The sequence below is a fragment of the Canis aureus genome, chromosome 4 (genome assembly GCF_053574225.1).
Source record: "Canis aureus isolate CA01 chromosome 4, VMU_Caureus_v.1.0, whole genome shotgun sequence".
Lineage (NCBI taxonomy): Eukaryota > Metazoa > Chordata > Mammalia > Carnivora > Canidae > Canis > Canis aureus.
Window position 1 is genome coordinate 63,793,305 of NC_135614.1, and position 22,708 is coordinate 63,816,012.

General features: G+C 39.7%; 1 long non-coding RNA gene across 1 annotated transcript in view; it reads left to right on the top strand.

The window, feature by feature from the left end:
* Nucleotides 1–439: 439 nt before the first annotated feature.
* Nucleotides 440–22,708, top strand: part of LOC144312875 (uncharacterized) — a 118,773-nt gene continuing 96,504 nt past the window's right edge. The window contains exon 1 of the long non-coding RNA XR_013378518.1: nt 440–714. This is a non-coding gene — a long non-coding RNA (uncharacterized LOC144312875). The remainder of the gene's footprint in view (nt 715–22,708) is intronic.

Genomic DNA, 22,708 nt, shown 5'->3' on the forward strand with positions numbered 1-22,708 from the left:
GAAACAGAGGTTATTAAATTTGTCCAAAGGATGAAATTTGGTTCTCTACTCTCCTGATTTGTTTTGGGTCAGAATGCATTGAACAGATGTTATTATTTGTTCATTGCTGAAATCTGTATGTGGCTATGTTCTGGCGTGTCAGTGTATTTTATGATACTTTACCGTGTTTTTCATATCCATTTCCTTTTTTACATTCCCATAGCCCCCGCTCTGTGTCAACTTTTAACACCTTACACTTCAGAAATCAGCCATAGTTTCCTAGTTGGAAATGACAAACTTAGGTGACTGTCCACAAGAACAGTAGGGTTAAGCTGGGAACAAGTTGACCTGAGAGAGGCTAGGCTCAGTAGATAAAAGTTCTGGAGTCACCTTATTGCTCATTTGACTTCCTATCTTGAACCACCTCTGCTGAATCACTCTATCTATACCCATTGTCTTTTTACTACCTGAACCACTGCTTCCTAATAGATTCCTCCAGTGACTCAGCCACTAAACCAAAAGCTCCTGGTTTGACTTCAGTTTGGCAAGTAGGAATGACTGCTCTTCCATGTTCTATCCTGATATCTATCCCTCGTTTTTGTTCCCCATTTATGCTTCCCAGTCTCCTTCTGCTCTGCATTTGCTTTAGAGAAGCAGCACTTTACAGCATGAGACTTCAGCTTTCCTTGACATAGTGAAAATTATGGAAGAATTACGGCTCATCTTGATACTCAGGTATCAGTCACCAAGGGAATTGTTCTAGTGATTTGTCTTCTGTGTACACTGTTTGTTCCCTTTTTGGAAACACTCACCAATTATGTCTTTATAAATGCAAATTGTTCTCTCTATTGGAAGGGAAGATAGATGGTATTAAAGAATGTTGTTGTTTTTTAATCTGGCAAATTATCAAAATGAAAGAGAGGGTTTCTAAATTGATTAGAAGAATCTGCCAGGTTACATGATATCTTTTAGCGCAGTGGCTTTTTATGTTCTGATATAATTCATTTTAAAGAAATAAAATCAGTTCGCAACACATCAATATTGCTATCCATTCCATGGCCTTGACTTATTTATATTTGTATCTTCTGATTGATCATTGAAGGAAACGTGTTATATGGTTTATGGCATCTTGATCTTTGGGTCTTTGTCTTGCTTCTCCCTGTTCTATGCTGGGTGTTCTGCTCTGTTCTTAGTTTTATACTAATCTTTTCTTTTTCCTTCTGGTATCTTTTTTTTTTCCTTCTGGTATCTTTTGATACTGAATAAACCACAGACAAGTCCGCCCTTTTGGCAAAAATTGCCAGTCACCCTCCTTTATATAACCTGGCCCTTAGTCCCCAACTTATATCCCAATTTTAACCCATCTGCTATTTTTAGGCCTGTCTGCTAATCTGCTTTCCCCAGCTCTGACACGTTTTATGGTTGAAACTAATTCCTTTGGCTCTTTTCTTTTTTAAAATTTTATTTATTTATTCATGAGAGGCACACAGAGAGTGGTAGAGACATAGGCAGAGGGAGAAACAGGCTCCCTGTGGGGAGCTGGATGTGGGACTCCATCCCAGGACCCTGGGATCATGCCCTGAGCCAAAGGCAGATGCTCAACCACTGAGCCACCCAGGTGCCCCGCCTTCAGCTGTTTCCAATCGTAGTCACATGGGATGGGATTTCCTTTTGCCCTGTTCCCAGTTCCTGAGAGCTTAAAACTTGATAAGTTTTACTTTTCTGGTCCAGAGAATCTTGATCCTCTAGTAAGGGCCTTCTGACATGAAATGCTGCTGATTACTTTTCATTTTCCTCTCCAAATTCATTCTTTACCCTTCTCTGCCAAGCTTTATTTCTTGAAAGCCTGACCTCTTTATGGATTGTGCCACCCAAACTCTCTTGCCTTCTGGTTTTCATGTGAGCTTAGTAATGATGGAAATTAGCAGACAGAAGATAAAAGAAAGTGGAATTTTATTCTCTCTGTTTCTCCTTGCCTTGTTTGGTCAATGGCCATCTTCCTTTACCTATAGTTCCAAGTATTTTAATTAGGTGGTCCTGTTCTTATGACTCTGGCCCTCACTAGGGTAACATGATCCTCTTTTTATCTCATCTAGTATGGAGGAGGTAGAAGCTTTTCATGATAGCTGGTCCTTGCATGTTTCATCATTCTTCATTGGTAGTCTTAATCTGGTCCACATTTTTTATTTTTTAAAGTCTTTATTTATTTGAGAGAGAGAGAACATGAGTGGAATGGGGGAAAGGGCAGAGGAAGAGGGAGGAGCAGATTCTCTGCCGAGCAGGGAGCCTAACACAGCCTATCCCAGGGCACTGAGATCATGACCTGAGCCAATGCAGATGCTTAACTAACTGAGCCCCCCAGGTGCACCTGGTCCACACTTTTGTAAAGGTACATTATTGAGGCTTCTTCAGTTAGTCCTTTGTAGCATCTATTTCTTACAGGATTTCTGACTGATACATAGGTTTGAGAATAAGACACAAAGCATATGTAATTGATGCTAATAGGTCTTTATAAATATGACTGCCCTTTGGGGGATGGTGATGTGATGGTCACAATATATGTCCCAGAGTTATATGTACATACATTTTAGGCAGATGAAAAACAGTTACTGTGAAGAGAGGATTGCTTGAGGAATATGGAGAGTTAGGATTTTCTCTCTAAGGGGATGAAATATTAGAATGCTTACACTTGGATAACATTCTACTCTTCTGCTAAGTTAGTACTTTATAGAATAGGCATAGTAACAGGCAATAGAATAGGCATATGGAAGGTTAGAGCAGAAGTTGAAGTATATGTGCATGAATCAGTTAGTCCGCCCAGAGTAGATTTGGACTGCTTTTCTCCTTTGAGGATAATGAATGTCTACCATGCTAGGGTCAACTAGTGAATTAAGTGTAAAACTGCATAACCTTGGTGATTGGCTTTCCCCTCTGAGGCAGAAAGAAACAGTGGGCAAAGCTCCATCCACACCTCAAATAGGGAATAGTTGGAAGATTTTAGGATCCTGTTGAGGATACAACAGAGTCATTTCTGGTGGTAATTAGACTTTAGTGGCTCTGTGCTTCATAAGCTGAGCAAGAAGACACACCATGGGCATGCATTTTGTTAAGGGTAATGACACAGGATGCTGAAACTTTCTCTAAGACTGGTGAGGCTATCAGAGCAACAGGAAAAGTGGGACCATTAAGAAGTTAGATCATCCTGATGTGCACTCATTTTCTGGGGAGACCTCTTTGTAAACATGACAGTGATGCTACATTCAAAGTTCAATTGTAGGTTACCAAATTATTGCCTTAATCCACTGGTCTACAGCCCAAACATGTCTATGTATCTTTAAGCCTATCAGCAGAAAATTTGGGGTATTCAATCACTGTGTGCAGACTCCAGTACTTTTGTCAAAAACGTTGAACTACACAGCCAGATTTAGGTGGGGAGTTTAGGAATTAACTGGTAAATTACTTTGTGCCAACAGTTAAATGGATTCATCCTGGACCCAGGTTGATTTCTTGGGGGGTGGGGCTCTTCAGCCAATCTGAACTGGCTGTCTATGGCAGACCAAATTTAACAGATCATGGGCTTTTAGACAAGGGACTATCACAAGCAGAATGAAGTGGAGTCATATTCAGGGAAATAATGAAATCCCTGTGTTTTAGCTGGGATTAAAAAAGAAGAGCAAAGAACTATATGTATGTAACTTTTTTTGGGGGGGGGGAATATTGATTGAAAGTTAGTATTAAAAACAGAGTTCCATGTTCTAAAATTTCAGGTCACAGAGAAAGGGAATAGCAATAAATATTAATCTTTTGACCTGTATCAATTGAAATGGCTGATAATACAGACCCAATTCACCAGGTTTTTGTTCTGTGTTTATTGGGCAAGGGTGATTCCAGACAGTCCCTCAGCTTTTGTCTGAATTAAATCTCTACTCTTTATGTTTCTCCAGTTTTGTCCTACTCAATAAAGAACCACACAACCCACACTCATAGTGAACAAAGCTATTATTTAATGGAATCTTTCCACTGTGAAACCAAATTATTTTAATTGGCTTAAAATATTACTAAATGCTGAAAGCCAAGTACATGACCTCCGGCCCTGCTAGTGTTTAAGATATCATACTCTTCATACTTTCTAGTGAAAGTCTCAGGCCTGTTTCTGAAGAAGGGCCAAATGTAAATAAATTCATATTGTTTAGATCAGGGTTTTGCCAATGTATATTATGTCTCATATAAGCCTTTATTATATAACTTCCTTCTTTTGGTTTTTTTTTTTTTTTTTTTTTTTTTTTTTTTTTTTTTTTTTTTTTTTTTTTTTTTTTTTTTTTTTAAATTTTTATTTATTTATGATAGTCAGAGAGAGAGAAAGAGAGAGAGGCAGAGACACAGGCAGAGGGAGAAGCAGGCTCCATGCACCGGGAGCCCGACGTGGGATTCGATCCCGGGTCTCCAGGATCGCGCCCTGGGCCAAAGGCAGGCGCCCAACCGCTGCGCCACCCAGGGATCCCCCTTCTTTTGGTTTTATAGAGTTCTTGTTTGTTGACATTCAGGGTGTGTCTAGAAAGTATATTTTTGATTAATCCTGCTCACCTAGGCAGAGTGCCCTGGACTTTAGAGGATCTGCTTTATGCTTCATGGTTTATTTTTTGTGGTTGTATATTTCCTACATTTTGTTCATGTGCCCTTGGACTTCTTAGGAAAAGCTTGACAGCTCATTTTTATATATCAATAAATAAGTAAGTAATAGATCATGGATCAAAGGCCACAGCAGCAGTACCGTAGAGAGAATTATATTGTCCTAGGCACTTATGTACTTATAATGATGATATCCTTGGACTCAAGGCCTAACACATTTTTCACTAGGACTATTAGATTCCATACAAGATCAACAATTACAAACACTCTAGTGAAGAATATTAAAATTCAACAGACTTCTTTTACAGGCTTCAGAGTTTAGTATTCTCATATCTTCCTCTTTGGCCTGACTTCTTTCTGTATTTCAGAATTCCCTTGTTTGATTTCCAAAAACTACTCTGTTAATACCTCTTAAACCCAGGGGCATAATTGAAGAAGAATGAATCTTGGAATTTTCGAATCTTTAAAGGGCGACCTAGGAGGCAGGTCCAGTTTAGGAATTCCATCCAAGAGCAAGCATGTCTATCACTCTACATGCTCCAGGTCAAACTTTAGCACCTCTAGTCCAGAGGGGATTTTATCTTTTGTAAAATCCACCAGGTTTCCTTTGGGAAGAAAAGAGCAGGCTTGAGAGGGTGTACTCTTCAGAAGCTGTGTTCTAGAATGTACTTTCTGCATATGTGGATATTCATCTCCTTATTTAGCACTGTCTCCCAGCCCCTAGTATAGTGCCTGGCTTAGAGTAGGATTCACACATTATTTGTTGAATCCATGAATGAATAAATATAATTTTTAAAGGCAGGTAGAAAAAACCAACAATTTTGTAGGTAGTCTTAAATCTTTAACTTACACATATCACCTACATTTTAAAGCAATACAAAGGACATTTTATGAATAAAGGAAAATAAAATATAAGGAGATGGGGAAAAAAGGAGAGACAAAGTGGAAGGCAGAGAAGAAACAAGATTATAACACTTTGTTCAGATAATGTGATTGAATATTTTAGTATGATAGTATGCTTAGTTGTCTGTTAAATTATCTTGTTTTGACTTTTTCTGTTTTGTGGTCAATGTACTGGACTGACTTAAGCAAAATTACAGTCATTGAAATTTGTCTTAAAAGCATCTTCATCCCTTTCATCATTTCATTCCCAAGTAATTAGAATAACAATGTCAACATCAATAAAGATAGCTCACATGTTTAGAAGCTTTACTCTGTGCCAGGCATGAGCTTAATGGTGCTATATTCATAATTGCACTGAGTCCTCATAACTATTCTATAAACTAAATGCCATGATTTCTTAAATTCTACAGATGAAGAGATTGGAGATGAGGAGATTTAGAGACTGAGTTCCTTTGCCCAAGGTCACACAGAATGCATGTGGCAGGTTGGAACCTAGGTAGCCTTTCCCTATATCTCCTTTCTGGGTGTCCAGGGTCCTTAATGCACCCTCCTGGTATACAACCACACTACAGTGCTCACTCCTGCTATGAGGCCTCAGGGGGCCTACAGTGTATCTTGGCTTTCCTAATCTTACACCCTTCAAAACTTGTTTGTCTTGTGTGCTTCAGAGCCCCGCACTGAGAAATAAATCCTTGCTAATTGATTAAGAGCTGATAATGAGTTAATTTGTTGTTGTCATTCCAAGGAGATTTATTTATATATTTAACAGAGGCTTCCTGGAGATTGTGCTTTGCCCAGAGGAGTTACTACAATATTGAAAAGTTTAGACAGTTGGTAGATCTTTGGAAGAGGGACACTAATTTGGTCTAGGCTGACTTTTCAGTGCCCTTCACATCACACTAAAAAAGCAGACGTCTTTTTAGCATATGCTCTGGGAAGATGTGATGAGAGAGTAAGTGTTGCATGTTCCTTCATTATTTATAAGTAATTCTAGTCAGGCTCATTCATATGTATTACTCATTTCCCCTTTTGGCTATGAGAGCACCCAGGGAAGTTTTTGCCTGTATCCTTTGGGGTTTCTTGGGAGAGAGGGCAGTTTGACACTGGAGAAGAGAGACTGCATTGCTCTTTTTGATTGACATTTATGCTGATGCAGCAAGCAAACAAGTTTCTCTGTGGGTGTGTGTGTTCTGAATCAATTCAGAATTACTGTTTTTGTGGTATTGTTTGTTGTGTATGTATGTGTGGGTGGAGAAAAGGAGAGAGAAGATGAGAGAGGGTAGAGAGAGAGAGAGAGAGAGAGACAGAAGGAGAGAGAAAGAGAAAGAGAGGATAAAGCTCTGGATTTAATTAGAATTTAGTTCACATCTGTGCCTTTCTTTGAGAACCCTCCTGTATCCTAGCTGTGACACCTTGGGCAAGGTAACCTACTCCTCTGATACTCAAAATGTCTATCAGCTCTGGAGTGTTAGTTGTGCCTCAGTGTTGTCACGGCATGAGGCAAGGGAGCTGGGTTTTCTATCTCTGTTAGTTGTTAAGGGGCACCTTGTTTCCTCTGTTCATCTTCTCCCCAGTTCCCTGAACTTCTCATATCTCCCAGGTATGCATGCCTGAATACAAAGGGACTCTAGCAGCCTGAAGATAGTTCTTTTGAAAAAGAATGGGTGCTAGCAGTTAGAAATTAAAGCATATTCAGTTTACATAGAGAGGAAGATGGTAAATAAGACTTAGAGAGCAATCACTCTCTTTCCAGGACTCACCAGTGAGGCCAGTTGCCATTGTCAAACTGAGTCAATTCTTATCCTCAAATCTGATTGCTAGCAAAGTTTCAGGAGACATGGGAAAGGCTGCAGTATAGAACTTTGATTCTCTCCTAGATCAGTATCCACCTAAGGCAGAGTTAGCCTTAGGACAAAGGTTATCTGCTCTTGGGTTGTCTGGGTGGTTCAGTTGGTTAAGTGTCTGACTCTTGATCTTGGCTCAGGTCAGGTTCTTGGGATTGTGGGATTGAGTCCTGTGTCGGGCTCTGTGCTTGGCATGAAGCCTGCTTGAGATTTTCTCTCTCCCTCTAACTCTGCCCCTTCCCCCACTTGCTCTCTCTATCTCTCTCTCTCAAAACAAATAAATAAAATTTTAAGAAAAAGTTGTTTGCTCTTTGTGTATTATGTCCTGAATCTTAAAAATGAGAATATTCTAAAAAAGAATCACATGAAGGGTAAAAACTAAAAGATAACTGGGGGAATCTATGCATATTCAAATATCCTTAAAAGCCAAGATATTTATGTTCAATTTTCAGGCAATAGTTTTATTCTATTCTCAGACATACTTATTTTTTTTAATGAGTTACTCATTTCTTTCAAAACATCTACATACTTAAAATGTTTTCCTTATGAATCAATTTTTTATTTGACAGAAGTGAAGATACTTGTGCCCATAAAAAATGCCATGTGTTTTTGAAGTGTTAGAAAAAACAGCTCTTTGGCACTAAACAAAGCTGAGGCAGGAACGTAGGAGAGCAGCTGCAGAATGACAGAAAAAATGTAAGATAATGAGACATGTGAGAGAATGTATAATTTAATGTGGGGCTTGAAGCAAATGGCGGGAGGAGGAACATAAATGAGAAAACAGTTAAAAATAGTGACTAAAATGACTTTAAATCCAATAAAACATAAAATGAATCAATTAGTGCTTAAACGTTGGAGGAGGCATGATGCTGTGAAAGAATCTGGAAAAGGCTGACAGATTTTTAGTCTATGAATTTAAATTCATAGGACCAACAATTTCTCTGCCTAGAGAGATTTATCTGCTGTTTTTTCTTCTTATACTAGTTGACAAAATGACTTCCTTTCTTTTCCACTTTCTGAGATGTGAATCAATCTGTTATAGAAGCCTCGGTTTTTAGTTTTCTGAAAACATTCCACAAGATGTATGGAAAAATGTGTTCAAGTTTTAGAAAATTCTTGGAACTCCTGCAAAACTGTGGATCTCCCTGCATATGGATATTAGAAGTACTTCTTAATTATTGACCAGAGGTGGCTCATTGTGCTGGGTTGATGGAATTCTGGGGAATGATGGCAAGTACCATGTGGCCCCCTTTGATGTCTATTTACTTCTCCCTGGTTTTTAATGATACTGTCCATGATCATTAGATCCTGAAACAAGAATGTTCAGAGACTTTGCAGTGACTGTGTATTCCACGGGAAATTATGGGAAGCTTTTAAGAACCTGAAAGCTTTTAAGAACAGTCTATCTGTCTTCCTGGAATAGTTTACCTGAAACTTGTATTCATGGAAGTAAAGGGCTGGATAGTTTCTGGAAATACTTCCTGTTTCTAGGAAAATAGTGTGTTCTTCATAACAAGTACTCACTCAGTACTGGTTGGATACATGAAGGGATAAAATAATAGGAAATTGAGGTTCACAGGTTATGCCAGCAAAATGACAAATTTTCACTTAGTATTAGGGGGCAATAAGAAATCTTTTATTTTTAACTAAAGTCCAGTCTAGCAAACATCTTTGTCGCACTTAGTTTTTTACATTTTCAAAAATCTAACCATTGATTTCTCTTATAATAGATGTGTGCCTCTAATGGATTAGTTTTCTAGTTTTTTTTTTCCAATTTTCCTCCAAACCAACGTTATGTGTAACAATCAGCTTAGCATGAAAGAAGCATGGTAGGTAACATGTTTCTTTCTAAGAGCTCTGAAATTTCCCTCCTATTATCTTATTCATTGCAAGAATATACTTTGTGGAGAAATCTGTTCAGACTGTTGTGACCAGCTATGGTCTTCTATTCCTATCCATTTACATTTAAGGTAGTATTTCTAGAACATGTCTGTGAACACACTGCCTCAGAATCACCTTGAATACTTGTAAAAATCCAGATTCCTGGACTCCAAGCAAACCAATGAAATAGATTTCTAGGGCTTGGGATATGAAATCTACATTTTTCCAAGATCCCAAAGTAATTCTTGTGAAAAGTTGAGAACCACTGGCCTAAAGCGTAGAGGGTACCTCAGGCAAAATTGTGCAGTAGGTTTTGTCTTCAGGGATGTTTGGCTACTCTTCCATATTTCTTCCCTGCCTTCAGCCCCTCTGCTTGTTACATCAGTGCACCCAAATATATTTTACAATGAATTTATACTGTTGTGTGAATGACATGATTTGTTGCCTATCTTAGATTGTATATTTTAAAAATATGACTGCTAAGGATAGTAAGCTAGGACTAAAAATGACTGCCTTTCTGATGGTGGGTTTTTAGTCATTGTAACAAGAGTTATTTGTGCGGGGGGGGAGGGGGATGAATAACCTCCCCAGCAACCATCACATCACTAAGGCAACCTTCAACCATTCACCTACTCACCAGATGGCCCTTCTAAAGTCACTTAGTGCAAGGTCTCTGGAAGCAGGAGTCTGAATAGGGATAAGGCAAAGCCAATAGCAATCTTTTGTTTCCCACTGTCACTTGAAAACTATTTAATTAGGGAAAATTCTTGCCCTATCCCCTATGAAAACTTCTGCAGTTTCATGACATTCTGGTCCTTCAAAGTAAAAAAATGCAGTCTCAATGGAGTCATTCACGGTGTCTAGTTTCATGTAATAATCAAAACTTTGAACTTGATTTAAAACTAAATCTTCCCTTTTCTCCAGCTAGGCTTTGCCTTGGGCCGTCTGTTCACAATGGCCTTTTTCCTTTTTTCCCATCTGGTATTTCTCCTCCTCTCTTAGCTTGATAACTACTTGATAAATATTTCCTATCCTGCCAGGATTGAACTAAGGGAACAGTGGAAGAGTAAGAGGGATAGGAAAGTTCTTATTGGATTGGTACTATCTCAGGATGGTTTGGCATTCTGAATTATAGAGTGCTTCAGTCAGTTCTTCAGAAACTGCCATTGGACCCATTTGATTGTGTGTCTTGTGATATGGATGATACTTAAGTTGTCTATCCCCTTCTCAGCTCATGGACCCCCCCTCCCCACCTTCATTCCTTCTTTCCTGCTTTTCTTCTCTTCTTCCATCTTTTTCTTTTCTCTTTGTTTGATCACTCCACACAGATGTGCTCACCCCAAAGTAATTCTCTTAAGCAGTATTTTAAATGGCTTCAAATAATATCAAATGCTCTCTTCCTTTTGTGTCAACACATATGGTTCTTTTTCCTCAATAAATCCTGGGAACACAGTCAAATTACAGTACAGCTGCAGCCTCTCCTTTACATTGTACTAGTTAGCCAGCTGTTTCAGATATCTATTGCTGCATAACAAACAACCCACACAGTGACTTAAAATAACAATGATTTGTTATTTCTAATGGTCCTTTGAATTGACTAGGTGATTTCTTTGCCTGTTTTGGCTGGGTTTGCTCACAAGCTGCATTCAGCAAGGGGGTTGGCTGGATTGGATCACCCAAAATGGCCTCATATGTCTAACAGTTGGTACTGGTTGTTGCCTGGGGTGTCCCTCTTCTCCCCTCAACCCGTGTCTTTCAGCAGGTGAGATTGACTTTTGAAGTAGCAGTCTCTGTATAACATCCCAAGAGAGAACAGTAGAAGTTGCAAAGCTTTTTAAGGCTTAGACTTCTAAGTCACTAAATGTCACTATTGTCACATTTTATTGGTCAAAGGAAGTCCAAAGACCAGTCCAGATTCAAGGAGTAAGGAAGTAGATGCTGTGTCTTGATGGAGGAAGTGACAAAATCACAATGCATAAGAGCTTAAATAGCATGATGAGAGGAATCTGTGGTCATATTTTGCAATTACCACATTGATTTTTTAGAGTTTTTCAGATTTCTGACAAATACCAGTTCACTGTGTCTCTCTATAACTTGCAGAAGATATATATTGAGTTCTCTTAGTGGTTCCATTGAAGAAACTCCCTCATCCTGGGCTTGAGGGAAGGCAAAACAGGCGACAGAAGGACACATAAAAAGCTCATCCCAAAGAAATCCTCTTTATAAATATCTCTCTAATTTCTGATACCCCATCTTTTTATTTCATCTGTGTGGCTAAGAATCAAGTAACCTGTTTATAGAAGACTTCTTTGTAAATTCTTTATGTGGTCTCATACCTCCTTTCAAATTCAATATTTATTGCATTTTGGCATCTTCATCCAAACTTTATCTTAACATTCTCTTATCTTATTTGAAAAAAAATTTCCCAGACAAGCTTCTCTCTAACTTCTGGGCAAACAATAACGAATAGGGTAGCTTTGGAGTCATATGGGCTCTGGTTTGACTCCCATTTCCCACTCAGTTCTTGTGTCTGAACCTTATGCGATCATCTCTGTAGTGAAACTAATAAGACATATCTCATGTGAGACTTAACGTGCATTTTGACAATCCCATTTCTTTTTATCAATTTGTCTACTGTGTGGTGTGACCCAGTTCTGGCTAATTACATGTGAGATGAAGATGAAGTCTGCTTGGGGTTTGCAAGAGAGCTCTAAAAGACAATGCCTCTTCCCTCCTTTTTAAAGTTAGGATGCTATTATGCAAGGACATATCTGGAGCTAGGGTAGTCATGACCATTCATCATGACCATTCATCTCATGAAGAGGTGTGAGACTCGAAGAAGATCCTGAATGAGACACTGAACCAGCCAGAAATGCCACTTCCAGAATCTTACTAAGTGAGGGAATTAAGTTTCTTTATTATTTTGTTACTGAGTGCTGAGTATTTTACTTGCAGCCCAAAGTATTCTAATTGATATAGTGATTATTATTGTATGCAGAGAAGGGGTTAGTACCTAACTTTTTCAGATAGATTAAAAGAAGAATAAGTAAACAAGGCTGAGAGACCATCCTATTAATCAATAGCAGTTAGGAGACTAGGGACTTTTGACTTCCGGGATATATTTCCAGTCAGCAAATATTTTACTGAGCACCTACTAAATGCAAGTCCTTAGAAGGTACTATTTCCATCATTGGACTTGCATATCAGGAGGCAGTGTGATGTGGGGAGAACACAAAGGTGGCAAAGTGAAGAGAACACAGGCTTTGGATCCATAGATAGCCCATTTCTGTTGCTTAAACAACATGTAATTTGGGGCACGTCCCCTTCCTCTAAGCCAAGTTCCCACAGCTATCATGTGCATTTATACTGACCTAGCAAGGTTGTGAGGAGGATTATATGTAAAAATAAGTAAGGTAGTGTCTGTGAATTGTGTCCAAACTAGCTTTATTAAGATGTCAACAACGTGGTTGCTTTGGAATTTGTTCCCCAAAGGATGGTAAAACAATACAAAATTGTTCTGAAGGGCAATTTGGAGTCCTTGGAGCAGGAAGCAAGCCTATCTGGGAAGTCTTTATCCTAAGAGCAAACTCAGGGGTCAGAGACCAGCTCCAGTTGATGACAAGAGTGGTAGGTGGAACTGGAGTCAGAGGGGGCTATATTGTCTTAAAAATATATATTAAAAGCCTTAGGTCCATTCTTTTCTTCTCTTCCAACTGTTATAATAACAACCAGTGTATAATATACTTGGTTTCTTTCTTTTTCCTTCCTTTTCACTTGGTTTCTAAGATTGGTATTACCTGTTATTTTAACATTAGCCCCTGAGATAAACATTTAATGAGTGACTACTATGTGTTCTTTACTAAACACTTTCTATGTATTTTTTCTTTCAATCCAGGCACCAGCTCTATCAATTAGATACAACTATACCCCCATTTTATATATGATGATACTGAAATGTAGAGGTGAGGTGATTTGCCCGAATTCTTGCAGCTAGTGGCAGAGCTGTGGTTGGAACCCACGTGGTTGAATGACAAAGCTTGAGTGCTATCCTTCTACAGTGCACTGGTGATCACTCAACCCTATCCCAGAAGTTAATAAGAAAGATATGAGTAAATACCTTGATCTCTAGAAAATATAATGCTATTACATTTAAGAAAATAAAAATTAAGAAATAAACTTAAGATTTTTAAGAAAGGGCATAGAAGTACTATTTGAAGATCATTTATACGTACATCAGCTGCTTTGCATATCCAGCATAGTTTGATACCATGGGTGACTGGTGCAGACCCTCCATCTGAAGCAGACCAGACAGAGTCCTAACAGCAATAACCTTTAAATCAAGAAAGTTTACCCCAAATGTTCTCAACATAGCCTAAAGCCAGAAAAGTTCACAGCTCTACATTAAAATGTTAGAAAAAGATCACATTGCAGCAGCTGCTTATGTGGATTACCTAGTCTAGCCATTCTGCTAAGACTTAAAAAAACCTGTCTGAGTTGTAGGAAGAAAAAAAAGTAAGCCTCTAAAATATCAAGTTGGTGCTTGTTGGTAGAGCTGTGATTTCCCATTTGTTGCCCCAGAAGACTCAGGTGTATCTGAAATAGAGTCAAGATGTTTTTCCAGACTCTAAGGCAGTGGAAGGTTTCATTTTTGTACTTACCCTCACTCAGTCCTATGCTGTTTCCAGAACCATAGCTTCCCTTGAAAAAAATTTAATCCTTGAGGTGTTTCTCAGTGATCCAAAGCATATTAGGAAATCATAGTCTTATAGCCAGTTTATGCAACTTCTTTTTAAAACTTTCCTAAAAAATAAGATGAAATGGACTCTGACCTTTAATGATGTCTTCTGAATAAAAGCCAGTGATTCTATTATTTTGTGTGTGTGTGTGTGTATGTGTGTGTGTGTGTGTGTGTGCGCGCGCATGTGTACACACTTGGCCCTTTTGAGATTTAATGCACCTTAACATTAAGATTTTTATCTTTAAAATATCAAAGCATGGTCTACAAGACACAGTATGATCTCCATTTTATAGAAGGGGAAACTGAAGTACAGCCTTGGAAAAGCTCTCACAATGGAATTAGAAACCGTTGTTGGGCTTTTCAGCTACTAAATTGTATATCTCTTAACTGAACTGCTTACATTCTCATTTCTCTCCATAGACCTCTTTTCAACAATATTGGTTTCTTGACTTTCCTTGTTGCTATGGTTATTGTTGGGGATTAATCACAGTAAGAAAAATGCTGAAAGTAGATCCACCAATAGAATATTTCCTTGTGTGGTGTTATTAAAGACCTGAGTTGTGACATCATAAATTTAATTCCAGTATTGCCATCTAGACTCATGGTAATGAAGTAGAAATAATTTTCTTTTCAGAGTTAAGAGATGCATTGAGAGGGAAGAAAGTATTAGAGTATAAAGGTTCTGGCCCCATACTACAATCTTTTTATCACAAGGAACAAAATAAAAGCTAAATCGTCAATCTAACATTGAGGATGTTTATGAAAAGTTGGGATTACCTGTAAAGTATCTGTGAACCTGAAACAGAGAGATCATATTTCTCATTTTGCTGCTTTTAATTTCAGGATATTTAGGCTTCTGTTGTGAAATGTTTTCTCAACTTAAAATTCCAGGTTTCCTCATGCATGGAGAGAAGTGGCATAAAAATATACACAACTGATGTCACTTCAAGAAAGGCCAATGAAATTCATGGTGTTGCTCTTGGAAGATAAACAAACTAAAAAGAATCTGCATGATAGATCTCTTGGTTTATCCTTTGCATAGTTTATTGGTTAAAATTTTGTTTGGCCACATGTAACCTATAGTTGAACTACAGTGGCTAACCAAATATGGGTTGAGTTTTCAGAGTGATCAAGGGCTATGGAGGTAATCATTCCAGGGTCAGTGTTTGAGGATGTCAACAAGGAATCAGGATCATTTCTTTTTTTGTTGTTTTCTCCCATCCTTAAAATATGGCTTTCATCCTCATGGACTTAAATTTCATTTTTAGGCATTATGTCCACATGTCAGGCCAAGGGCAAAAAGCAAAAAAGCAAAGGCACACATGAGCTTGCTCTATTCCTTTTAAATAATAAGTTTTAGAAGTTTTTCAGAATCCCATCTAATAAAGTTGCTTTTATATCTCATTGGCCAGCTGCAAAGGAGTTGGAAGAGGTATTTTAAAGTGGTAATATAATCACCCTGAATTTTGATGTTTTTTATTCAGGAAACAGTAGAGAGTAATTATTGGATGGGAAGACAGAATTAGGAATCATATTAATGCCTATGGGAAGGAAACATTATATTTTTTTTAAACGTTATACTTAATGGCTTTCCAGGAATGCGTCCATTTCTTCTAGATTGCCTAATTTATTGGCGTATAGCTGTTCATAATATGTTTTTAAAATCGTTTGTATTTCCTTGGTGTTGGTAGTGATCTCTCCTTTCTCATTCATGATTTTATTAATTTGAGTCTTCTCTCTCTTCTTTTTAATAAGGCTGGCTAATGGTTTATCTATCTTATTAATTCTTTCAAAGAACCAACTCCTGGTTCTGTTGATCTGTTCCACAGTTCTTCTGGTCTCGATTTCGTTGAGTTCTGCTCGAATCTTTATTAGCTCCCTTCTTCTCTTGGGTGTAGGATCTATTTGCTGTTTTTTCTCTAGCTCCTTTATGTGTAAGGTTAGCTTTTGTATTTGAGTTCTTTCCAGTTTTTGAATGGATGCTTGTATTGCGATGTATTTCCCCCTTAGGACTGCTTTTGCTGCATCCCAAAGATTTTGAACGGTTGTATCTTCATTCTCATTAGTTTCCATGAATCTTTTTAATTCTTCCTTAATTTCCTGGTTGACCCTTTTATCTTTTAGCAGGATGGTCCTTAACCTCCATGTGTTTGAGGTCCTTCCAAACTTCTTGTTGTGATTTAGTTCTAATTTCAAGGCATTATGGTCCGAGAATATGCAGGGGACAATCCCAATCTTTTGGTATCGGTTCAGACCCGATTTGTGACCCAATATGTGGTCTATTCTGGAGAAAGTTCCATGTGCGCTTGAGAAGAATGTGTATTCAGTTGAGTTTGGATGTAAAGTTCTGTAGATATCTGTGAAATCCATCTGGTCCAGTGTATCATTTAAAGCTCTCGTTTCTTTGGAGATGTTTTGCTTAGAAGACCTATCGAGTATAGAAAGAGCTAGATTGAAGTCACCAAGTATAAGTGTATTATTATCTAAGTATTTCTTCACTTTGGTTAATAATTGATTTATATATTTGGCAGCTCCCACATTTGGAGCATATATATTGAGGATTGTTAAGTCCTCTTGTTGAATAGATCCTTTAAGTATGATATAGTGTCCCTCTTCATCTCTCACTACAGTCTTTGGGGTAAATTTTAGTTTATCTGATATAAGGATGGCTACCCCTGCTTTCTTTTGAGGACCATTCGAATGGTAAATGGTTCTCCAACCTTTTATTTTCAGGCTGTAGGTGTCCTTCTGTCTAAAATGAGTCTCTTGTAGACAGCAAATAGATGGGTCCTGCTTTTTTATCCAGTCTGAAACCCTGCGCCTTTTGATGGGGTCATTAAGCCCGTTCACATTCAGAGTTACTATTGAGAGATATGAGTTTAGTGTCATCATGATATCTATTCAGTCTTTGTTTTTGTGGACTGTTCCACTGAACTTCTTCTTAAAGGGGAATTTTAAGAGGCCCCCTTAAAATTTCTTGCAGAGCTGGTTTGGAGGTCACATATTCTTTTAGTTGCTGCCTGTCTTGGAAGCTCTTTATCTCTCCTTCCATTTTGAATGAGAGCCTTGCTGGATAAAGTATTCTTGGTTGCATGTTCTTTTCATTTAGGACCCTGAATATATCCTGCCAGCCCTTTCTGGCCTGCCAGGTCTCTGTGGAGAGGTCTGCTGTTACCCTAATACTCCTCCCCATAAAAGTCAGGGATTTCTTGTCTCTTGCTGCTTTAAGGATCTTCTCCTTATCTTTGGAATTTGCAAGCTTCACAATTAAATGTCGAGGTGTTGAACGGTTTTTATTGATTTTAGGGGGGGATCTCTCTATTTCCTGGATCTGAATGCCTGTTTCCCTTCCCAGATTAGGAAAGTTTTCAGCTAGAATTTGTTCAAATACATATTCTGGCCCTCTGTCCCTTTCGGCGCCCTCGGGAACCCCAATTAAACGTAGGTTTTTCTTCCTCAGGCTGTCGTTTATTTCCCTTAATCTATCTTCATGGTCTTTTAATTGTTTGTCTCTTTTTTCCTCAGTTTCCCTCTTTGCTGTCAACTTGTCTTCTAGGTCACTCACTCGTTCTTCCACCTCGTTAACCCTCGTCGTTAGGACTTCTAGTTTGGATTGCATCTCATTCAATTGGTTTTTAATTTCTGCCTGATTAGCTCTAAATTCTGCAGTCATGAAGTCTCTTGAGTCCTTTATACTTTTTTCTAGAGCCACCAGTAGCTGTATAATAGTGCTTCTGAATTGGCTTTCTGACATTGAATTGTAATCCAGATTTTGTAACTCTGTGGGAGAGAGGACTGTTTCTGATTCTTTCTTTTGAGGTGAGGTTTTCCTTCTAGTCATTTTGCTCAGTGCAGAGTGGCCAAAAGCAAGTTGTATTGGGAAAAAGAGAAAAAGAGAGGAGAGAAAGAAGGAAAGAAAAGAGAAAGAGAAAAAAAAAGGGAAGAAAAAGAAAAAAAAAGAAAAAAAAAGAAAAAAAAAGAAGAAAAAGAGAAAGAAAAAGAAAGGAGAAAAAAAGGGGGTGGGGGAAGGAAACAAATCAAAAAGCAAAACAAAACAAAAACAAAAACAAAAACAAACAAAAAAAGAACCACCGGGGAGTATCTTCTGATTCTGTGTTCTTTAAGTCCCTTGGCTTCTCCTGGAAGTTGTCAGTCTAGCTGGTGTTCTGGGGGAGGGGCCTGTTGTGCTGATTTTCAGGTGTTAGCAGTTGGGGGAGCTGCTGTGCCCCTGCATGGTGCAGGGCTCGGTGGGGGTTGTTTACCCCGTGAGGCCGCAGGAGGAACAGCCCCAGTGCCGGGTCAGCTCTGGAAACCTGGATTCAGCTCCGGCAGGAACTCCGTCTGCAGGGCATGGAGGCTCCGGGGCGGGGCCGCTGATGTGCTCAGCTGGGGCAGGAGCGTCCTTGCGGTCCTGGGCCCTCCCGGCCTCTGCCTGTCCCGGGGGAGGCGGGATCCTGGGCTGTGTCCCGGCGCCCTGTGCTCCGGGGCCTGCGCTGGTGGATTCGCGCTCCCGGGCCGTGCAACCCCCTCCGCGGAGCTGCCGCCCGAGCCCCTCCGAGCTGCTCCTGGAACCGCGCAGCCCCCTCCGCACGGAGCCTCTTCTTCTGCCCGAGCCCCTCCGAGCTGCTCCCGGGGCCCCGCAGCCCCCTCCGCGGAGCCGCCGCCCGAGCCCCTCCGAGCTGCTCCGGGTCCCGCCGGGTCCCGCCGTGCGCGCTGCAGCCCTTAGGGAGCTCGGCGCACTCTCCTGGGCGCGCAGTTGCTCTGTTACTGTCCCCGGGAGCCCGAGGGCCTCCTCGCCCTCCTGGTCCTGCTCCAACTCCCCACGAGCCCCTTTCCGCCCGGGAAGGTCGGTGCAGCTCCTGCTCCTCCGGGACGGGGCTCTCCTGTCCTGGGGACACTCGCCCCGGCCTCAGCCCGGCTCCTCGCGGGGCCCCTCCCCCTTGGAGGCCTTTGTTCCTTTATTTCTTTTTCCCCGTCTTCCTACCTTGATAGATGCGCGAACTCTTCTCACTGTAGCATTCCAGCTGGTCTCTCTTTAAATCTCAGGCCGAATTCATAGATTTTCAGGATAATTTGAAGGTTTTCTAGGTAGTTTGGTGGAGACAGGTGATTTGGAGACCCTACTCCTCCGCCATCTTGCTCCTCCCCCCCACTTAATGCATTATATAAACTTATATGTTCCATTTTCCATAAATTTTTTCTACATTCTTCTGCTTTTTTCTGGATTTCTGCGGCACTTTTTCTATTCTGTTAAATAGAGTATCATTGATCCTGTTCTATTCAGGTTAGTTGTTCACATGCTTATTTTTCTCATTTAGATAGTGAGCTCCTCAAGGATTAGAGACCTCATTTAATTCACTTTGGAAATCTCATCATTTACTACCATGGCTGGCACACCAGAAGGAACTAAAAAGATTACTTGAATAAACGTAAGGACAAGGCAAACCATGGTAGGTCATGATCTCTAGGAAATAGACTCTGAGATTCTAGGGTCTATCTACATGCCTCTTTCTTGGTCTTTCATTCTTCCTCCTCCTAAGCACTTGAACATTCATAACCTTCTTCCCCCATCTGCACTTCTCACCCCAAGATTCTGCATACACCCTTGCCTCGGGCCAATTTCTTTCTACACGAAATGTATGCCCAGCATTACCTAAAGTCCTGTCCTTGGAAGGATTACTTCTCACCTTGAGCAGGATTATAGCACAGCAATAGCCCAGTGTTGGCTTGCACCACACAGCAAGTTGATTCACCAGCCAATAATGCTCACTTGTTTTTCTTCAGAGGAGTTTCTCACCCCCATTGCATTACAAGAGGTAAGCTGAATGAGGGGCTTAGATGCATCAGTTGTAGAGGACATGGGGGTTGGCTGTTTGCTTAGGCCACTTTCTTGTACTTTCTGGCCCTGTTTGTGCTTGATCTTTACTGTTCCACTTTTATCTATGATTTTTTATTTGATTGGTCTGAAAAAACTTTGGCCTGCTGGCTGAATCTGGTCTATTTTTGTAAATAAAGATTTATTGTATCAGAGCCACACCTACTCACTTGTCTATTGTTTCTATCTATAGCTGGTTTCATGCCACAAGAGCAAGGGTGAGTACATGTGATAGCAACTCTATGGCTCACAAAGTCTAAAATATTTACTATCTGGCTTTTTATGGAAGAGGTTGGCTGATCTCTGGCTCAGGGAATCTGGGAATTCAAGATATTTGACTGAATCAACTGAGATGTTCTCATTCCAACTTTCAGAGTTCCATTCTTTCCCAATCGGGACCTTGGCCTTGGTAGAACAAAACTGCTGAGATTGAGAATTCAGCTCTCTTTGGAGCTATGCTACTACAGTCATTAAGTATTCAGTCTTTTCTGCTCTTTGGTGGCAGGAGATGGGATTCTCATTTGCCAAAATGCCCTCTGTCTTTCTCATTTCACCTTATGTTGGTGACTAATCATGATCAGCCTTCCATTGTCTTTCTCCAGTGCATCAATGGCTCCGGTAACAACCATGCAATTCCATAGTCCTTACGAATCTAGCAGATGCCTGAGATGTTTCTGCCAGTATATTTCCTTCTCACAATGTCCCGACCTAGTTCACAGTCAAGGCTAGCATTATGGATTTGCAACCAGCAGAACTGCACCAGGATCCGGAGCTTAAAGAAGTCCTAGGCTTGGCTTAACCTCATGCTGTCACTATCTTGAAATTCTTCTTCTTCTTCTTCTTCTTCTTCTTCTTCTTCTTCTTCTTCTTCTTCTTCTTCTTCTTCTTTTTTGGAAATTCTTAATAATTTTATTTTTGCACTGTATTTTGTAAGTGAAGTCAAATGGGGGCAATGGGGTATGTGAATAAGCAGCAGAGATAGGTGCATTATATTTGACCATCATTCTTCACCATTTTATTAGCACAAAGCATTGGTCATGTTTCATGAATACAGAATTCTCCCAGCATATGTGGGAAGTCAGGGAGCTGCAAATCAAGTAGAAGATAAGCATTTTAAGGTTACAGCTAAGAAATGGGAGCTGGGATACAGAAGGAAAGAGAAAGATAGGGCATAGCTTTTTTCTTTCCAGTCCTATATAACTCATCAATAAGCCAAAGATAGTGTTGGTAGGATATGCATATATAAAAAAGTTAAATGAAAACAGTAATTTTTGTGCAGTGTTTCCACTGTTCTGCTAAGAATGAAATACAGATATATGCGTAAGTTAGGAAATACAAATTGTATTATTTCACTGCCTCTGCATACAAGTTAAATAATCTTATATTTGCATTTAAAAATGATATTGCACAATATAAAAATGAGCAGTAAGACTCGAACTAATAATTAAAACTTTTAATTGACCACAATAGATAGCAAATTAAAACCATATGAGAAGTCAGAGACTGCAGAAGAAAATGAAAAAGCCTTATATTTTAGCAAGACTTCTGCTCTTCCCACTTTTATTTTGAACAAGGGGCCCCACAAAATCTTAAGTCTTTGCAATAGGTCCTGCAAATTAGATTGGTGGTCCTTTCACTTCTGAAGTTTTTCACAATTGCATTGCATGTTAAGGGCAATCAGTGTACCACTTACCACTAGCCTTCATTGCTGTCCAGTTGGTGATAAATCCAGCTCCAAAATCTTATTTCAGGGTGTGGTTCCCAGAACAGCATCTAGGAGCTGCCATCAGTTTGGTTACCCAGGTGAAAAATCTGGGATAGAGATTTGCTCATAGGTGCACGTGGGTATGATCTCAGGACTGTGAGAGGTGAGGGAAACAGGAAGTCAGAGGGAAAAGTTGCATTGTAATACAATTGCAACAGAAGCTTCAGATGATCTTATGGGGAGTTCTGGAGTAGGGATGGTCCTTTAGAGTTGTTCCCATTGAGATAAGGGGCTTGTGACTTTCTAGCGTCACAGTGATCAGACATTAGATACAGGCTGTATCTGGGGGAGGGGAGGTGTCATAATTTTTGGTCAGGCTTTCTCCTTCAGCTGAGGGCAATTTCTAGAGAACCACTTGGTTGAAAACCTCCTAGTTGAAAGCAGTTAACACTCACAGCAACTGGGGAATGAACACCTCAGTCCTGAATGCTGTTAGATATACTGTAAGATTATTTCAGTGGATTAATTATTATTATAAAAATAGTTGGGCAATACTAGTTTTAGTACAAGAAGACTCGTACCTTTTTTTTTTTTTTAAATAATTCCCTTCTACCTCTTTTTTGTTGTTATTGTTTCTCTGTTTCAGGCTCAAAGCCTATCCTATCTAGACTTACAGAGAAATGTGGAAGCTAGCATACTCTTTTTAAAAAGTGTTAGCCTTGTCACTCTATTATAATAGTAAACAAGTTAAACATATCAATTGCATGAGACAACTGTTGGGGCCCACAGTCTAAAGGTTACAAAACCATCTGTAGTATATAATGCAGTTTTAGAATTAAAAATAAAATACTCCCTTATGATTGATGAGATTACATATGGGATGGGCTGAGATGGCATGTGAATGTGTGCATGTGTGTGGGTATGTTGGTTGGGGGTAGAGTGGAGGGGACACACCTACAAGTTTGAACTGGGCAAGCCCAAAGGAATCATGCTTGGCCTAAATCCCATGGTACAAGTTTGTACTGGGCTGAGAAAGATGATGCTTGGTCCCGTGTGTGACACCTGGTGAAGAGGCTGAAAGGAAGGCATGCCTTGTCAGGGATTTTCCCAGATGTTTTCTGGCTTTCTCCACCATTGTCAGTGGCTCCTTTTAG